This window comes from Nannobrachium achirus, assembly GCF_963921795.1.
Source record: "Nannobrachium achirus genome assembly, chromosome: 2".
Lineage (NCBI taxonomy): Eukaryota > Metazoa > Chordata > Actinopteri > Myctophiformes > Myctophidae > Nannobrachium > Nannobrachium achirus.
Window position 1 is genome coordinate 32,319,302 of NC_137811.1, and position 20,058 is coordinate 32,339,359.

Below are 20,058 nucleotides of genomic sequence, written 5' to 3' on the forward strand. Positions count from 1 at the left end.
TGTAGCCTATGTGTGTGTATGGATAGGTGTGTAAAGGTGGTGTACAGTAAGTGAATAAATAGTACACATGCACATAACAATTAATTAATTTTAATTAAATAAAAAAATTAAAAAAAAAATGAAAAATGAATATATATATATATATATTCAAATCAATATAGTTTTCAGTTCATGTAGGATTATTGAAAAAGTAGGCAAACTACAGTTGAATTGTAGTGACTTCTACGGGCTGGCCTGCAGTATACTGTTCGCCTTACCCAAAGTGGTGGCGCGTCTCAATTGTGGCCGTGAATTTCTAGGCACCTGTGTGTTTCTATTGAGTGATCGCTGCAGGGTTTACCTTGAAGGAGAAGGAGGGGAGTGAGAAAAACATACTGTACATGTCATGGAGCCAGTGTAGAAGGTCAAAACACTGACAACTAGTACGGTACCTTCAAAATAATCATATATTTCACAATGCTCAGAATGAGCAAAATTGTGCTACATCGTGCAATCTGGTATATCTCAACACTATTCTCCTGTGAATCACAGCCAACCATTCAAGTCAAACATATATAAATTAGGTTCATTTTTGAGAGAAAACAGTGCTATCTCGCAAGACATCTCCCCTTGAAATGACAAGTAGGCTAGCCACCATGACACATCAAAGTGGTGCAGCAGGTGAGCCAAATCATTAGATTAGGCAGATTTATAGCTTCATGAAACTTGTCATTACCCATGGCGTGCTCCACTGATGTTTAGCCTGATGTCTTTATGAGTGGGCCGTTGTTCACCTTGCCCTGACAGACACTGCATGATGATTAGAATTCTCCAGAATTGAATATGCCTTCACTTCAAGAGCCACAGCAAGACAGGCAGAAACTAGTTTGCAGCCAGCCACGAACACAAAATAATTCAATCCCAGGTACCCAGGTAGGGTTTCAGATAGCCATGATGAACAAATTCATGCAACCTTAATGTTATGATATTATAGCAGCAATGTTAGACACAAAACAGAACGAAACAAGTGTCATAAAAACATGTCCACTGGCAGCTGAGAAACCTTCTCTGATGTTTGGTGATTGAAGGTTTGCTGCCATGCAGTGCCTGTGTTGCTTTTTCATGACATCATTTTATGACCCTTCTGGACAGTTTTCTAGGGTTCTCCTGAAATTAAATATTCTAATACATACACTTTGGGAAAAATAATAACACTGAATGCATGGCTGCCGGCTAATCTATTCCAAAAGCTCATGTCTGTGAGTCTTTCTTTCGCACACAGAGGCTCAACGGCTGGATCGGCAAGGCTTAAATTAAAACCCACAAACAATGGAAAACAGCTGCAAATAATGGTACCCATCATGAGCTTATCAGCCTGCGCGGGGATTACAAGGGAAATGAATCATTAACACTATTGCCACTTGAATGCGGCTAAGGCATGATTGGCAGGTTGAATGCAGTGCGCTCTGAGACAGAAAAGGGAGTGGGTGGGGCTGTGGTCTGATAGCCAGCGAAGCGGGTATCATTATCGGATAAGAGCTGCAGGAGGCCCAATCAAAATGACCCTCTTTGTGCGAGTGGAGGAGAGGAGAATGGAAGGAAGGAAAAAGAATTAGAGGGAGGGAGAGTTAAAGAGCACATCTGCAGCCAGGCCTGGTAGTGTATTCCATGGTCCATGGACTGAATCCGCCCCATACACGCATAGCAGGGTTTCAAGCTGCAAATCCTGATCTCTTCTGTTTATATACTTTACTCTGAATTCTTTGTTGTATCGGTTGGTCAAAAGGCTTTGAGCCGTGCATGGCGTGGCGTGCACTACGACCCCTGGTTCCCCTCTCCCAATATGACACCAGGTAGATTTTAATGGCTTTATAGAAAATAGTGGGGTGCCACGCTGCATGGTGAAGGGGATTCTGGGTCATGGAGGGATTTGTTAACTTATTACGGCGTCTGGAGCAAGGCCCTTATCGGCACCTGCCAAGTCTCTGGCGGACCCAGTGCGATTGCACTGACCCTGGTGGAAGTAATGGATATTAGAAAATCTTCCCACTGTGAAGGAGGAGGGAGAGTCGGGTGACAGAGCAGGGGTAAATGCACAGAGGGAGGAGAAATGGTTAGAACCTCAAGGACACATTTGGTAACTGTATAGCTTCACCATAACAGAAGAGAGATCTCTCCTTCACGGAATGAAGAAAAAACGCTGTGCTGTTGTATTATAAAGCCGAACTCGGTCACTCTGTGTAGGACAAGGCGATGGATGACTGCCGCAAGGGTACATACTGTACCCTAGTACAGAAAATGCTTTAGCGTGTTCTCGTGTATGTACATTCACAAGAACACGCTATAGTATTTTCTCCATAAGAGACCAATGATTGTTTACAACTGAAATATGCGATTTCTGATCACAAGGCTGCCTTAATGACAGCATGGCCCCCATATCCAATATTGAGCTATCAATAAGTTACTACAGCAGGTGTGCGGTTTGTGACCAACGCTACATAAATCACAATTAGGTGGCGAAGTGGCAAAGACCAAGGAAAATCTGGATGACATCTTTCCCACATTGACAAATTGGTCATGGTCATATCGAGTGCCATGGTGGACTGTCTATCTCTTTTGGACAATTTGGAAATAGCGATCTTTCCGAAATACTTCACAAAAGAGCTTCACCAGAACAGTGTCTGTGTAATTAGGAGATTTGCTGGAAGAAGAAACAAAATCACATGCATAGATTACCAATATTTCCTGAGACTCCCACATCATAGCCTATTCCTTTTTCTTTTTCTTTTTTTTAACTAAGTGAAAAACCCAAACTGACTGAGTCCAACCCCTATCAATGATGAATATTGGTGGGTATGAAAATATAGATGAAATGTCTATTGTGCTATTTCTTCATGCAGAAACACTTTAATAGTTAAAGACAATTTCTTTAGCCTTTTTCTTTGTTCTCTTTTGTGAATACTAAAGGATGAAAGAAAAACCTCACAGCTCATTTATGTGTTCAGTAAGTTTAAATTGTAGTATTGCTAGGAAACACCAAGCAGTAATTAAACAAGTGTAAGATCGATATGCAGTTACTAATGATTTTGGGTACAGTAGTGTGTAAATACAGATAAACGTGGTTGTGAGAGCACGATACCTGTAGGTAAGCCGTTATGTAAAAATAGTACGAAAACAAATGTATACTTTTTAGTAGAAGTTAACCACTTACACCCTATAGGCCTATACTTCATTGGCCGTATAGACCCCCAGGGGTCTATACTACTAAGCCCCTTCCTTTTTCTTCCTCAATACCAAATCCTTTCTGCTAAAATAGACATTCTAATCTACATTATCTACAAGGTCACAACGTGATGTGTTGTGAGCCCAAAATAGGGACGCAAGGCTTCATCATGTGGTCCTACCAGAATAATGTTGAAATAATAAGCACAACATGTACAGTATCTTACTGAAGATATAATTCATCTGTGCACCTGTCTAGGATAAACGAAGAGAGAAAATCAGTAGCGACAGCGCACGTTTCAGGAACTAGCACAGTGAGATCTCCAAAATTGCATTTGGCTTTTAGGCGAGAGCTTTATTATCATAGGTGTCCCCTCTCCAAGGACACAGCCACAAACAATGCAACACATTTGCTTACGAAGGCACTTCAGGTCACCTGCATTAGCAGTATTGCATAATCCATTCAAAAGCAGTATTCGTCAAACATCTCTTTTGATTAGGGCCAGCTCTGAGAAGAATAAAACACACACACGCACGCACGCGCACACACATCAAAGCCCGGTATACAACAACAGAAAAATATAGGCATGTGAAATGTTTCTGTGCTTGTCATTTCTCCTATGGGTCCTAAAGGTAAAATGCTCTTCCCTTTGTATTTTATGCTAATCTCACATGACACAAAATGCTATCCTGTGCCGGGGCCATCAGGAGACAGGCAGGATAAAGTGACTCCTCCTCCCCTGTGATGCAAAAAATAGACCAAAGGAGAGATTTTTCATAGACGCTGCTTTAACGCCAGTCTGTTAAATTGTGCGAAAACAGGCTCAATGTTTAGAGATCAGCTCTGGTGATACTAGGCTACCCAAGAGAAAACACTCAAAACCTTGAACAGATCTAACATTCATTACTCAGCGGTCTGGCTATTGACTAAAACATAATAGCTTAGATGGGAAAGCACATTAAGACACGAGTTGAATCCATTCTCTATTTCTTACTTGTTGTGCACTATGGAAGGGAGGTGAAAGAGATTCAGACGGTGAGAGAGAAGCATATCCTTTACTTTGGAGATTTCGAACACAGGAGAGAGAAGGATATTTTTCAGTCTGCACTTTCCTGTAAGGAGAGGAAAGAAAAATTACCCTGCAGTAAATAGATGAGCTTGATAAGGCCTCCTAAATATAAGTCTTATCGCTCTCTATTTGAAGCAGCCATGGACGAAATAGGCCAAGTTGTCACTCAAGCTTTTTAATTAAGAAAAGAAACAGTGATTGCGTGCATGCGTGTATGCATGCGTGTGTGCGAGCGTGTTCAAGTATTATATGTGCATGCTTGGCACAAGTGTGCATGCGTGCATCTGAGCATGTGCAGCATGCTCCATTCTGCTGTTAAGACAGCATGTTTTCAAAAATGCTCATCAGCACTTGTGTTCATATATACCCTTCAAATAACCTCTGCCTTTGATGCAATGTTATCATCTTTTTTTGTTGATAATAAATGATATCCTCCCCATCTTCCCCTCAGACACACACACACACACACACACACACACACACACACACACACACACACACACACACACACACACACACACACACACACACACACACACACACACACAGAGAGAGAGAGAGAGAGGGAGGGAGGGAGGGAGAGAGAGAGGTGTAAAGTATTTCCAATTTTCAGTACTTTTACTTCTACTCCACTACATCTCAAAGGCATGAATGCCCCGCCCTTTAATGCAAACCCCATTATACCTGTTTTCATAGGACCCGTTTTGACCATCTGTCTGCCTGTGTCCATTTATGCCCATATATGGAGATATCTGTATCTGTCTGTCTGTCTGTCGGCGTCCATTTTATGTCCATATATGGAGATCACTGCAGTTATTGTTCTGGGTCCATTTTATGCCCATATATGGAGATATCTGTCTATCTGCGTCCATTTTATGCCCATATATGGAGTATCTGTCTGTGCCTCCAACTGTGTTGCAGACACAGTGCCGGTTCCCCCTTTAATGCAAACCTCATTATACCTGTTGTCATAGGACCCGTTTTGAACATCTGTTTGCCTGTGTCCATTTATGCCCATATATGGAGATATCTGTATCTGTCTGTCTGCGTCCATTTTATGCCCATATATGGAGATCTTTGACCATCTGTTTGCCTCTGTCCATTTATGTCCATATATGGAGATATCTGTATCTGTCTGTCTGCAATCCATTTTATGCCCATATATGGGGGCATTCATTTTATGCCCATATATGGAGAACGCGCGTGCCCGTGGGACGAACGGTTCTCGAGATACGCGGATTACATACATACATACACACTCACAGAGATTTTTTGTTGACTCATGTGGCATACTTGATGTCAGAGCCTTTTATGAAGTGATGTCACAATGAGTCAGAGCTTTCGCCGATTTCCTCCGGTGGGACGAACGGTTCTCGAGATACGCGGATTACAGACACACACACACACACAGACAGACAGACAGACACACACGCAGAGACTTCTCGCATTTATAGATAGATTACCCACTTCAGCCCTATATACTGTACATTTCATCCATTTGAAAATAGCAGATCAAGCTCACAATTAATTGCGATGCGACACATTGTGAGCTTGTAGATCTGCTATTTTCAAAAGAGTTTTATACATTTTATACATAACGTTTGAAAACGTGTGAAACTTGGTAGTACTTTAAGTACATTTTGATACCAATACTCTTGTACTTTTACTCAAGTAGCCTACAATTTGAATACTTTTACTTGTAATTCTACATTGCTGTATTGAAAAAAAAAATAAAAAAAATCCACCACTGGAACAGAGAGAGAGACACACACAGAGAGAAAGAGAGAGACAGACATACAGAGACGAGAAAGATGCAGAGAGACGAGAAAGAGAGAGATGCAGAGAGATGAGAGAGAGAGAGAGAGAGAGATACAGAGACAGGAACAGAGAGAGAGAGAGATAGAGAGAGAGAGAGTGCTGACATGACCCACATGGTGTCTATTAATCAGCGGCTGAGCTGGGCTCACATCACCACATCAGATAAGGCCGCCTCTTGTCACACAGGTGTAAATAATGGCCGAAAGCAGCCTGAGAGTCCGATACGGGGCTTGTCCGAGTGCAGAGATGTGGACTGACAAAGACACAAGTATAGGCGAGGATCTGAGGAAATAGAGAGCCAGTGTTCTCACTTTTTGACTGATAACAGTCTGGAGCTGAAGAACGACAAGAAGTCGAAATGGGAGTGATGGGAGGCTGCAGACAAACATTGGCTTGGAGCATGATGGGCATGTTGACACGAAATGGGTGTGTCGACAACATTGGGCGTGTTGACAAGCTGGTTTCATTAGTGACTTCCAAACTTTGTGAAAAATGGTCTGTTGCGTTTTCCACATGGAACTATCCGAAGTTAAGCTGAACAGTGTCATTTAAAATCATTGTCAAGTACCATGAGCAATTTCAAAACAGATTTTGATTATTGAGTTCTCCAGTAAAAACATTGTTTATTTTCAAAGGATGTACTATTAATACACATGCTAATACCATATTTAGACATGAGTGAGACTTTATTAAGCACTTTGTGAAATCTGAATGTTCGTTTAGTTGTAGGAGGTTAAATAAGTCGCTCTGTCCGAACCCATGTAAACACGGGAACATGACGGTCGGGGCTCGGTCTCTACCACCATGCGTGACCCACGATGGGCTAAAATCGCTTTGGGAAACTCGGCCATCGCCACTATCTATGGCATATTAGGAGTCCAATTTGTACTATAGTGGTTCTCACTATTGTATTGCCAATAACTCTGACAGTGTGTAAATGGAACCAAATGACATTTTTGCTCACAAACATAATTGCTTAAAAAGTATTTTGAATTACCTCTAAATTAGACCAGTTAAAATATTGATATTTGCATGATGTACTGGGCGACGCATAGTTTCTACAGCTTTCCTGCTCATTTATCTGTCATTTCCTTGTGATGACAAAAGACCTAAAAATCAGCTATTACCTTTTTCCTTACTCCATTTACCATTTGCTCAACTGTGCAAACCTCATTGATTTAATTTCATGCAAGATGTGGTTTTGTGGGTTTTGGCTAAATCAAATGTGCTAAATTCAATGGTGAAACGCACTCCTATTTTTCAGTGTCGGCAGTGCATGGAGGCAACATGTATGATGATATGATGAGCACACATCTTTAATCAATCAAACATTGCCTCCGTTTTGGCTGTATGTTTAGATAAGGTCCACATGCACACGCAGTGCATAAACAAAGCGCAGACTCCTTGATGTTTTGGAGTATTTCATCCGTGGACCAGAAACAAATTCACATTTGCAAGCTTTCTGAAACCGCCCACTCCATATATCAAGCGGCTGTGTGATCAAAAGTCGAGTTAATAAGGACACGACATTGGGGTGTGTAGGGGGGGAATTACTAACCTAAAATACTAACATGGTTTTTGGGCTGCTGCTGCTGCTGCTGCTGCTGCTGTTGTAGTTGCTGGAAGGCAGTCTGTTTGGCAGTGCGAAAGGGCTGAGTTTAGAGAATTTCTTGAGTCAAAGTAGCTGCCTTATTTGTGTTGTGTGTGTGGGGGGGGTTCAGAAAGTGACTGGAGCAGAGATCAATAAGGTATAATAGGCCTGGGAATGAAATGATGCCAAGGGTCTCCTATGTCAATGAATCTGCTTATCTATGTCTGGCAAGCTGCAGTCTGCCATCCCCTGCTTACTCACCTGTAGATTAGTGATACTGTGCTGAAGGGAGCAGGTAAAGAGTGATTTATACTTCGTTGTGCACTGTGTCGCGCGCCGAAAATAACCGGCCTACAAGCTCACAACGTTTCACGCTGTAAACGTGCTGTGAGCTTGTAGATCTGCTATTTTCAGTGTGTGATGGGGCGTGCAACAATGTAGGCCTATAAATCAGGCTTAAGAGCACTAAATAAAGGACCTCAGAGTTCAACTCTGCCCTTGACTTATCTTGCAGACGCAGTGGTATTTTCCAACCAGGAGAAGCAGGTGGGGGATATATGGATTCAGTGCTGAGAGGTTATGGTAAAAGGTTATGGGATTTATTTTCGACTCTGCCGGCACTGTAGCCCAAAGTGGAGGAAATGCTGTGTGGAAAGTGCCAAGGGTGAGTGTATCAGAACTAATTCCACTCTAAAGCCTCAGCGTAGCGTTAAGACCAAAGATTCGAGACGAGACAGAACCATTTTTAAGCTCGATTTATACTTTGTTGTACGACGGTGTCACCTCCCGCAAACAGCTGATCTACAAGCTCACAACACGTCACAGATGTGAGGCATTGCATTGTGAGCATGTAGATTTGCTGCTATTTTCGTCACCTACAATGCCCAGAACAAGGATGCTAGGGTTTAAGTGGATTACAAACCTAGATTAGAGGTTATAGAATGCAACTGTTGTAGTAACTCTGTTCCTGTGTATATGTTTATGTGGTGCTGCATGCGTGCTAGCCTTGTGAACCAGCCTCCTCCGGAAATCTACATTTTCATTTGATTTCCAGAGGAGGCTGGTTCACGAGGCTACGTGCGTGCGTGTGCGTGCTGTGTGTCAGCTTTCTAGCGTGGGAGCGAAATGCATGTTTACAAGCTCTAATCATTGTCTGCACTAAACGGCATCGATATCTCTCAGGCATTAATGTTCCAAAAACAAACACACAATTTATTACTTAGCAACAAATGACCTATTTATACAAAACACCAAGCATCCTTTTGCCTTCCTTGCAGACCTGCATCACGTGCATTTACTGCATCAAAGGCTTTAAGGTTGTAGCAGTGTAAAAAGAAAAGAAAAAATGAAATAAATAAATAAAATGCAGGCCAAGTCCTCTCCTGACAGATTCTGATAAGGCATGTGAACATGCACCCTGCTATTCTCTTATCACTCTGACATGCTCAAAACGCCCCCATGCCAGTGCCAAGCATGAACACACATGGCCCGGCATTATTAGCATGGAGTAATAGGCCCCTTTTATTCAAGGACGTGACGAACATGGAAAACACTTCCGAGGCAAGCCGGAGACGTCGTCATCGTCATCGCTCCAAATGAGTCCGACCCCGTCCTCCTTGTACCTATATGTACAGGCAGGTTTGCCTGAAGGCGAGCAGTGATTTTCGCGTTGGTAAATTGGATACTGGCGGACAATTTGACACCTGTCGATCCCTCGTGTGGAACAGGTATGGTCCACACGATCTCATTTGATGGGGCGGGTTGGAGACTGACTTGAAATGATTTGTTGTAGTTGTCCATTCGTTCCTCATACATACAAACATGCTCTTTTCACTCTAGTCTACATCAAATCTCTTCACCAAAACTAGATGATCTACAAGCTCACATTGCATTGCAACATGTTTTGTGAAATTGTAGATTGTCTATTTTTGGCTATTTTTCACCCAGAATATGGATGCTGGGAAGTGGTTAAATGGGGGCGGGGCCCATGGCCTAATGAATATCTGGTTGAGAATTACTGGTCTAAATTCTAGAGGTCATTTGCAGTATTCATTGTTTTGTTTTACTCCTGCTTTCCATGCTTCATGTCAACGTGAATGCAGTCTAATCATTTCAATTGCTTAGTAGTCTATATTTAACCTTGGATGAATTATTTCATGACGCCCAGCTATGTTCAAATCAAAACACATTTCTTTATTTGACGAAAGAAGACAGATGATTGTGTTATTCAACTATGATACACCTGGACAAAAGGTGAGGAGAGGATAACATGAATGACATGCAAATATGGCTTGATGGTCGTTTTAAAGAGAATGTCCTCCAAAAGTGACAATTGGCTGCGCGGTTTACCACACTTGTCCTTGGTTCTCTAGTACTGCTTGATGATGACTTACTGTAGTTATTATGAAAGAAAAAGGCTGAGGCTGTTCACTATAGCTTTGATGTGGTTCCAAAGGTTGTCCTCTAACACTTTTTAGTAGGTGTCTGAGATAAGTTATTTCTAGCATTTTTCTTCTTTTTTAAAGCTTAATTATTGTGTGCCGTAACCAAGTATTGAACTTCCTTGGTATAAGCACCACAGGCTTAAAATGTCCTCTGACCAAGCTCCCACCTTGACAATTTCTTTATACTACATTCAGAAATGCATGTGTCTTACAAGAGAGTTAATGCCAACATTGTGTCTGTCTGCAGTTCACAGCAGGGCAGTGAAACAGTTCCAATGTAAACAAGGACGAGCTTTTAAGAAGTCACTGAGACTCAATACAGATTGCAGGGTTCAAGTTAGGATCAATATTTGGAATACGTGGCAGATTTTCTCCATTGTTAGAAGAAGCCTGTGTGTTATCTTTGGTGCAAGAGCTATCCAGAAGCAAAGGGGATAAGAGGATTTCAAAGGAGGATTTTGGTAAGAGAAGATGCAGAATAAATACATTGTTGTTGTTGTTGTTTAGCATGGGACATAGTACATGCATACAATAATGCTGAGAGCCTTTAAAGTTGTACCTAACAGTACTTACTTAAAATTGAAGATAACAACATAAATCAACTAGAAAAGTGTGCTCCCTCCACCAGGCTGGGTTGCCTATGCCTACCCTCTTACCCTGGGCAGTCGTCTAGCATGCCTCTATGGGTGTGTAGGTGGAATCGCTTTTGGCTTTGGTTTGTTTAGAGGCCCCTAAATCTGGGATTCCAATTTGGAGCAGATGGGACATGATTGGTGGGATTTTGTGCAAAACCTAGGACCCTACGTAGAGGCTTCATAAAATGCTGTGTACTCTGATTGGTCAGGACTCTTCTTTTTCTGTCGTATGTCCTTAGAACTTCAGGTCTGTTGCAGCAAGCCAGTCCAGTTTGTCCTTGTCTAGGACAATTAAGCCACAATCACCATTCAGGCCTGTATATAGGGCAGCTGGCCATTTTTTATTTGCGGTTAATTCACTGCAATAGTTAATCACAAACGATTAAAGATGCTGTGCCGCGATTCTTTCCCCCCTACAACATAATCATCAGGTATTATGATTATACTTGGAGGAAGATTTTTTTCAAAAAGTTTTTATGTGGCCACACCCACCTGCTCTTTAAGTATGCCTGGTTGTCAGGTGGGTGGCTGAAGTTAACCACACCCACAGCTGCAGTTGAAAGGTAAAAAGGAGAGTGGATGATATTATGATCATTATATCGGTGTATTTCAACTGGGCCTTTTGACTCGGAGGCTTTCAGCTTTCAGGAAGTAACCACAAATAATATTAGCATATTATAACCACACCTGAGGGTCTATTAGAGTAATGTTAACTCCATAGACACATACAAAACAGAAAAAAGTACAAAACTATGGCACCACCTCATTATTAAAGGCCAGTCCACACCAATGCAACTACTTGCAACCATTATCCCCAAATGGCAGTTGCAAGTAGTTGCATTGGTGTGAACGCCTGTATTCCTACCTGACAGGGAATTCTGTAACCAATAGACAGCACACAGGTACCAGCTGTCCTATTAGAATGGGCTAATGATATATACTGTGAATCAATACCTCTGGCTTATAACATTGTGAGTTTATTGAATTCAGTGCAGTTGTCTCTGAATCAAGTCTGAGGTTGAGGCCCACACTTGAGTAAGTCATTATGGTGAGTGAACAGATGTTATAATGTGGTTATAATGTCAGGTGGTCATTATTGTTGCAAAATATACATGATCAAATTCAAAAGGGATAATCATTACACAAAATATAGTTTTACAATGGTTTTATTAACTTACAATTTTCTGCTTCCATGATAGCAACTGCAGAATGACGTGATAAACCAATCAGTATCACGTATTGAACAAAGCAATATAAATTACCGTAATTGCTGGACTATAAGCCACAACTGAATATAAGCCGCACCAGCTAAATTTAGTGAAAAAAAACAAATGTTTACATATATAAGCTGCACCTGACTATAAGCCGCAGGTGTCCTTCCTGCTTCCCGCTAGAGCGCCCCTGGTGGCCATTAGCTGTATAAATCTATATATAAATCCTTGTTAAAGACCTTTGTAAAACTAACGAACTGGCCGTTAGCAGTAAAAATCTCTATATAAGCCGCACCGTTGTATAAGCCGCAGGGTTCGAAACATGGGAAAAAAGCCGCGGCTTATAGTCCGGCAATTACGGGTATATAAAATGTTTGTATTTACTAATGCCGATATGATGGCTATATTAGGTCAGCATCGCGATAGTGATATGGTTAATATGTTTGAGAATTCCTTAACAACAAAGTGTAACATTGTTGTCTCCACGTTATACAATTGTGCTTCAAATGTTATTTGTATGCATTTATAAAACAAATTAATAGAAATATGAGATTAACATCTTTATCAACAGAATAGATGGAGAGGGAAGAAGCAAAAATATTGATACTGAGTGTCAGGCATGCAGAAGGAGTGTCCTAAAATAAATTATAATCTTGCATGTATTGAAATGTCACCCTAATCATAATTATGCTCAAGTATCGTTCTTACTTGACAGTTGTTGATTGATTAAATAAAAGTGTCTGGAAGAAGTGGCCATAAGTATTCACTAACACAAGTGATTGATCAACCATTGGGGAAAAGGGCTTTTATTGTGCTACAGACAGTACAGGTATACAGTACCAGGTTGTTGTTGTTTTGTTTTTGTTTTTTTGTTTTTTCATTCCTTTGACAATCCTGTGAGGCTGCAGACATAGGCCTACTGTAGTGTAAGAGAACACGCCAGCACATCTCAATCCGTACGCCACCACAATGTCACTGTCGGGCAGAAACCTTGTATCTCCAAGTTTCAAGTGTGTATGTTTCTTGGCAAATTAAAGCCATACTTCATCATACAAGAGAGTCGAACAAAAGTAGTGAAAATAGCAGATCTACAAGCACACAACGCCTCGCATCGGCTATTTTCACTACATGAAATCCTTTTTAAAATGATAAATACAAAACAAATGGTTTGGACATACAAGGTTTCCACCCGACAGCCACCTTAAGCACATTTCATCCTACAACACAGCAGGAATGCTTCCGTTTCGTGTGGTCATGCCCTAGAGCTACATTCCATTGACTCTCTTCTCTCCATTTTGCCCTCTGCATTGACCAGTGACACAGAAACATGCACAAACAAGCAACTTTAAGGTTATTTAAAGGACAATGATCAATAATGGAACTGTAACTCCTACTTAATCTCCATAATGAGCTTCATTGCCTCAATTAATCATGTCTTAGCACCAAGTGCCCAGCCTCCCAGAGGAGGGTTGGAGAATGAAGGCTGGCCCCGATTGGTACTACCCTCAGTCCATTTTACATTGGTTTCTTGCTCCCCAGACATCCCCATGGCACGCAGTCCTAGAAAATATTCTTATACTGTGAGAGGGGGTTGACAAAGGTTGAATAGAGTCATGTGGACAGGTGGTGACACATTACACACAGTAATGCACGCATACACAGCTTTTCACGCATGCATGCATGCATGTACGCGTGCACACATACACATACACATACAGTCATACACATACACACACACACACACACACACACACACACACACACACACACACACACACACACACACACACACACACACACACACACACACACACACTCTCACACACACACACACACACACACACACACATACATACAAATACACATACACATACACATACACATACACATACACATACACATACACATACACATAAGTGATAAGATATCAATGTGTCTTTTTTTCATGTTGTTCTTATTCTCCTAAACACTAGTGTTGTGCTGCCATTTGGGATCCTTGTGCACTGACTTTGGAAAGCCCCCCCTGTGGGATAGGCGAACATAAAAGTTGGGAGAGTGGCCAACAGTGACATACGTACTAGACTCTGCAACACACACGCACGCACGCCGTCGCACACACGCACACAAACACACACGCACGCACGCACGCACACACAGACGCACGCCCCACCAGGCTGGGTTGCTTACCAAGGGTTGTGTTGGGACCTGTTATAGCTCCACAATCTCTTGAATCCAATTGTAACCAATCAGAATGGAAATATACTGTATATCTGAACATATCCGACAGATCTTTGGACAAGTTTGGACAAAATCTGCAGTGGTAGCAAAAGATGCTACCAAAAAAGATGTGTTTTGCAAAAAAAATCCTGTTATAGTGCCACCGTGAGGCCGATTTGAAAAAGTAAAATGGGGTGGAGGTTCTTGTTCTTCCTTCGCCTGCAGTGTATTGCATAAATGGCCAGTCAGGCAATTACCATAAAGTAATGAGGATAAACTGCTACATTATTATTATTTTCAGATTTAGACCTACATAAATCTGCATTTCCAGGTGCACTAATAAAATATCTGGGACAGGCAACCACTGCACAGGAAACCCTGCTTCTGGGGAAGCCCCTGCTTCCACTACATCACTGCCTGCAGCAGGTGAGTTAGTCAAGATTGTTTGTGTGAAATTGCCTGTTGAGTTTGCTATTGCACATTTTATTTTATTTTACCCTTATTTAACCGGGCAAGGTTGATTAAGTAGGCTAGACAGATTCTCTTTGCAGCAACTGCAGTAGAACCGTATGTATATGTTTATTTTCTCGTTTTCAAGGACCCCCTCGAAAACGAGGCGCTTATCCTCTAGTGAAATTTCTAATAAATAAATATGTCAATGGATATAATAAATATGGATATATATTCACTGTAGTTGAAAGCACAGCAAACGTACAATTAGTCCCAACTTCCCAAGTGTGCCTATACTACAACCACAATATCTGCGGTTGAAAAACATCCCCCTTATTTACCTCTACCCTCTACTATGTACAGTCTGCAGGAGGTGAGTTGACTAAAGGCAGCACCCATTGACCCCGCCGACTGGCCAGTCATGTTTGTTGAGGTGAAACTGTGTTTGTGAGGACCCTGTCTGACAGAATCAAAATAATCTTTTACAAAAAGAGTGCTGCCACCACCACAACCTTTATAGGACACCAGTAAATGGGGAAAACATGAAGAGAAGCTATATGTATTCGAGGAAGAACAGTATGTGCTGCTTTTTCCCCGAAGCTTATTTCACAGAAAGACTGTAAACTAATCAGTGCAGGACTAAATAACTGGCAGTGAGCGAGTGTTTTCCTCTCATAAAATGAATATATTTCAGACGTAATTTGTCTTCATTGAGATTCCGTTCATATTATTTTGATAATATTGTACTGCGAATGCCGATATCGTGTTTTTCAAGCTGAAGCATAAGAAAGTTACATCCTGAACAGTTTAGCACTGTGGAATTAATAATAACTTATCTCTCCCAGACACATGTCTTTGAAACGTAGCCCATGTGGTCTGGGGGATATTGTGCCTTGGTGTATATTAAATATGTCCCCGTGTTCCAAGGGAGGATTAGCTCATGTCAGTTAAGATTATCCATAACAACGTGTTCTTTTACTGCATTCTGAAAATCTCCACCTCTGCTTTATGAACGGCCCCGCTGAGAGGCCCGGGGCTCAAACTGATAACACATCTACTCACCCCCATCAAAACGCCTTTTCCCTCGGGCCGGTGGGGGCTTTCACAAATGGAGTCTCAATTGTTCTGAATATTCCACTATATATCTGAGGAGGCAAAGCGAGTGAGACGGGGGAAGAGAAGGAGGCGGGGGCAGGAGGAAGACGTTGAGGAGGACAAGGAGGCCTATTATGATGAATGATTCTGCTGCATTTAGAAAACTATTGATTCTGTCCCGGGCCTAATAGAAGGTGATGATGGCACAGAGGTGAATCCATTACCGGGTGGGGAAGCTATATGTGGGGTATCCTGAAAGGTAATGTGTGTCCTTTCCCATTTGTCACTATACCAACAATATATAGGCTATACTGTATATATGTGTGTGTGTGTGTGTGTGTGTGTGTGTGTGTGTGTGTGTGTGTGTGTGTGTGTGTGTGTGTGTGTGTGTGTGTGTGTGTGAATATATATATATATATATATATATATATATATATATATATATATGCAGCTGGAAGATGTACTCAGCTGTGGGGATCCACTATTTTTCCTCTTAACCCCTGGAGGTATAGGGATGGTAGAATTGTCTATTAATCTCAACGGCCAAAACCCAAAAGGCCAGCAGATACTTCCATGCCGATCCATGCTACAGTACATCCCCACAACGCCCCAGGAATCGCTGTCTCAAAACGCCAGGAAGAAAAACCCAAACAGGCAACAAAGCGGCTGCCTTAAGTCACCCACTGGGGGGAGGATTCATCCTGTCCCCATTTAAAAGAGAGGTGCTGTGCTTGCTGCGAGCACAGACGATGACCTCGCGAGGCAATCAATACATCTTTGGAGACAGCAGGGCGTTGGCCAGAAAACAAGCATGTCTGATGAAATGACAGTGCAGTCCACTGTAATACAGTAGGCAATATAGCCTTTTGTTATGAGAATCTCCGTTAATTGAAATAGAAAATAGTGGATTCTATTTCTTTTCGTATTGTTATCGACCCCAAAAGAATTTCAGCATATGGTCTGCAGGAATGAATATATTAGATAACAAAAAGTTTATATTACTCTCATGGAGTAATATTTGCTGGAGCTACACAGACTTGATACTGTACATCATGTAAACTTGATGTTGATGTTGTTCCTGCTGCTGAAAACTCTGGAAGGCATTTGTTTGTCTATGCTGTTATTGAAAGCCAGTTTGCTGAGCTCCATGTTTACATGTTTCCCCACATCAGTTTATGACTGCAGGATCAATATCCTATTATTGTTCAATTACGCATTAACTCAGGCAAGCAAAACATCCATCAGATGGTCAGTGTCGGGCATCACATTGGGTCATGGACACGGACAGCCGGGTTAGGGACATAAGAGACAAGCATAACTCCCAACAAAAGCTTAGCATTTTTCTGAGGCGTTGGCATTTGTCATTTTAAAGGCGTTGCCGCAGGCAGAATACTGAAAAATAACTTAAATGTTTCCTTGAAGGTCCTCTCAAATTTGATTACACAGTCCCTTCTGTTGTCCTTGCTTACTGCTGCTTACTGTAAATGCCTAAATTGTAAATTGTACTTGAATACCATTGTAGTGCTTGTGTGTAAAGGGCTGTCCATACTGTCTCTTTTCGTCGGAAAGGTCCGACTTTCCGATGTGCAACTTTCCGAACTCTAATTCGGGATAATGCTTTTCAGAAGATGCGAGTGACGTCATTTTGTAGTTGAACCGGACTTTTCCGACGAAAGTTTTGGTGGTCAGAGACAGTATGGACAGCCCTTTAATGTGGCTAAATATTAACTAGAAAGAGTGTATATCTCCACCAGGCTGGGTTGCCTATAGCCAGTAGCCAGGGCGGTGTGGGTTACCTGAGGAAGGAAATAGCATAAATAACAGTCCAGCAAGCTCACAATATTGCTTCCATGAGCTACATGTAGATCTATTCTATGTGCAACACTGTCTACGACAGAGCATACATTAGTTATTACGGTATGTCCCATCTCTTTCTGCGGTTGAGAGACAGACAGATGTGGTGTACATGTAAGCAGGGAACCAGCAGGTTGGCAGTACCTCATCAAAACAGCAAGTTGAACATTAGATATCCCAAATGACGTGTGAATTTGTTTTTAGAAGTTCTTATATGGTTGACATGGGAAATCATTTCAGTTCTGCTGTGACTCTTACTGTCCCATCTCCTGCTCCGGTTGTAAATACAGAGGTCAAGTTAGGCCTGTAATTGTTGATTTTGGCAGTTTTTTTATGACGAATACCTGAAACTTATAATACCCTATGGATATCCTGGCTGGTAAAATAAAGTGTGCTCTCTCTCTCTCTCTCTCTCTCTCTCTCTCTCTCTCTCTCTCTCTCTCTCTCTCTCTCTCTCTCTCTCTCTCTCTCTCTCTAACACACACACACACACACACACACACACACACACACACACACACACACACACAATGAAACATTATTTTCTGTGCTACTGGTTAGCTACAGTGGCTAAACAGGAACGCAACATTGAAAGTAAACACTGACAGCAAGTCAAAAATGTGAAGTGAGCGGGGCTATTTAAGAGTTAATTTCAATATGCATCCTGCAAAGCTTGGCCAATGTGACCCTGGGCATTCAACAAACTTTGGACAACCGGACAAAGCCAGATGTTGGAGCTCGGCTCAAAAACATGATGATATATATTGTATTACCGTGTTTTTATTTATCGCTAAGTTTCGTCTTTTAAAACTCTTATGTTAAATCTTTTTGACTTACCCTCTGCTGCTTGCTTCAAAGAAAATAAACTGGAGGTACTCAAAAACGTTGAATATTATATCACATTTAAAACTAAGTTGTAACAGCATTAGTAACACAATGATGATTTCAAATAAATGTTCCCAGCTCTCAACCTTATACAGGCTGTGGTGACATTGTGCTATATTATATTACAGCAAATTGGGGCCATTTAGTAATTATGTGGAACATTTGATTTCATATCACACTAGTGAGAGAGCATACAGCAACAATAATCCAGAACCGTAACACTCCAAGATCACATCGCCCTAAATCATTATGATCATTACGGTTATTCCCTTTCATTGGTCTAATCCAACATTATGCTGTATTGTACAAGCTGTTCCCCCCTCTTTATCTCAACATGCAGCCATTTGCTCAAGGGGATAGTATTTTTAGCATCGGGGAAATATATGCGGCTTATTTACTGCCATCATATCATCAAACTGTCAAGAAGCATCTTTTGCAGACTAAACCTTTCGCATATCTGTGTGTACTCATAATTGATTCTCTGTTATATCGCCGCAAAATGCCGCTGAGATAACTGAGCACTGCTCCGTGGATGGTATGAAACCCTCAGTGAGCTTGATAGACTGTCACATCTTATCACAACTTTGAAACACACTGAGACGAAAGAGGGAGAGAGGGTGAGTATGCACTTGACTGCTACTCCTCAAAAGGTGTTCCTGTACCAAGCATCAAAGGACGTAACATTGAAAATATTGAGGTAATTATTTCAAGTGAGCAGAAGCAGAGATGAAAAAAAATATACTGTTAAGAAGAAAATTGTATGTACACGTGCACAAGTTCAACATCTAACCGGCATCTGACCGGTATGAGCATTGCTGGCAGTTCTTGCTAGGACATCTGGATCATTACATTTTAACAGAGAATAAAGCCTGGCTTGATTTTCTCTTCTTTCTAGTGAATGGAGCAAATATGAAGCAGTAATTGCGACCATCAGTTCGCAAGTTAATATGAAAATCTCCACCGGCTGTCCGTCTGTCTGTCCGTCACACGCCACGTCACACTTTTGCCCATACACTTATCTCCGCCAACGTACTCCGCCCCTGATTTCTCACATGGCCCTCTTCTAGCGCCACCATCAGGCCGATTTTTGCAAAACACATTTTTGGACACCACCTACAGATTTTCCCTAACATCACCCAAAGCGGTACACAGTATCTCTAAAGTCATGTCATCAACGTGGATCTGTCCCATTTCCCATATTCCCTCCTGATTGGCTACGATTGCCTTCTAAAGTTTGTGTATGCGACGTGGCGGTCGCTTATCTCCTGATTAGGGAGTCTTACTGGTGTTACAAATACAGAAAAAACAGGTCTACTTTATGGGAGAGACAGCCGCTGATACGAACGACCTACGGCCTGGTCGCGACCTAGGCCACGACCTGGAGGTCGTAGGTCCCGGTTCTGGAGGTCGTAAACCTCCAGAACCGGAGGTAGGAAGCGCTCCATTGTAGTCACTTGGACCGCGCGAGGTGCACCAAAACCTATCCTTAACCCTAACCCCAACTCTAACTCTAACCCTAACCTAGCTAACCTGCCGACGCTGTTGAAAACGAGCGCTCCTTCCCTTAGCAAGCGTAGAGTTTCTAAA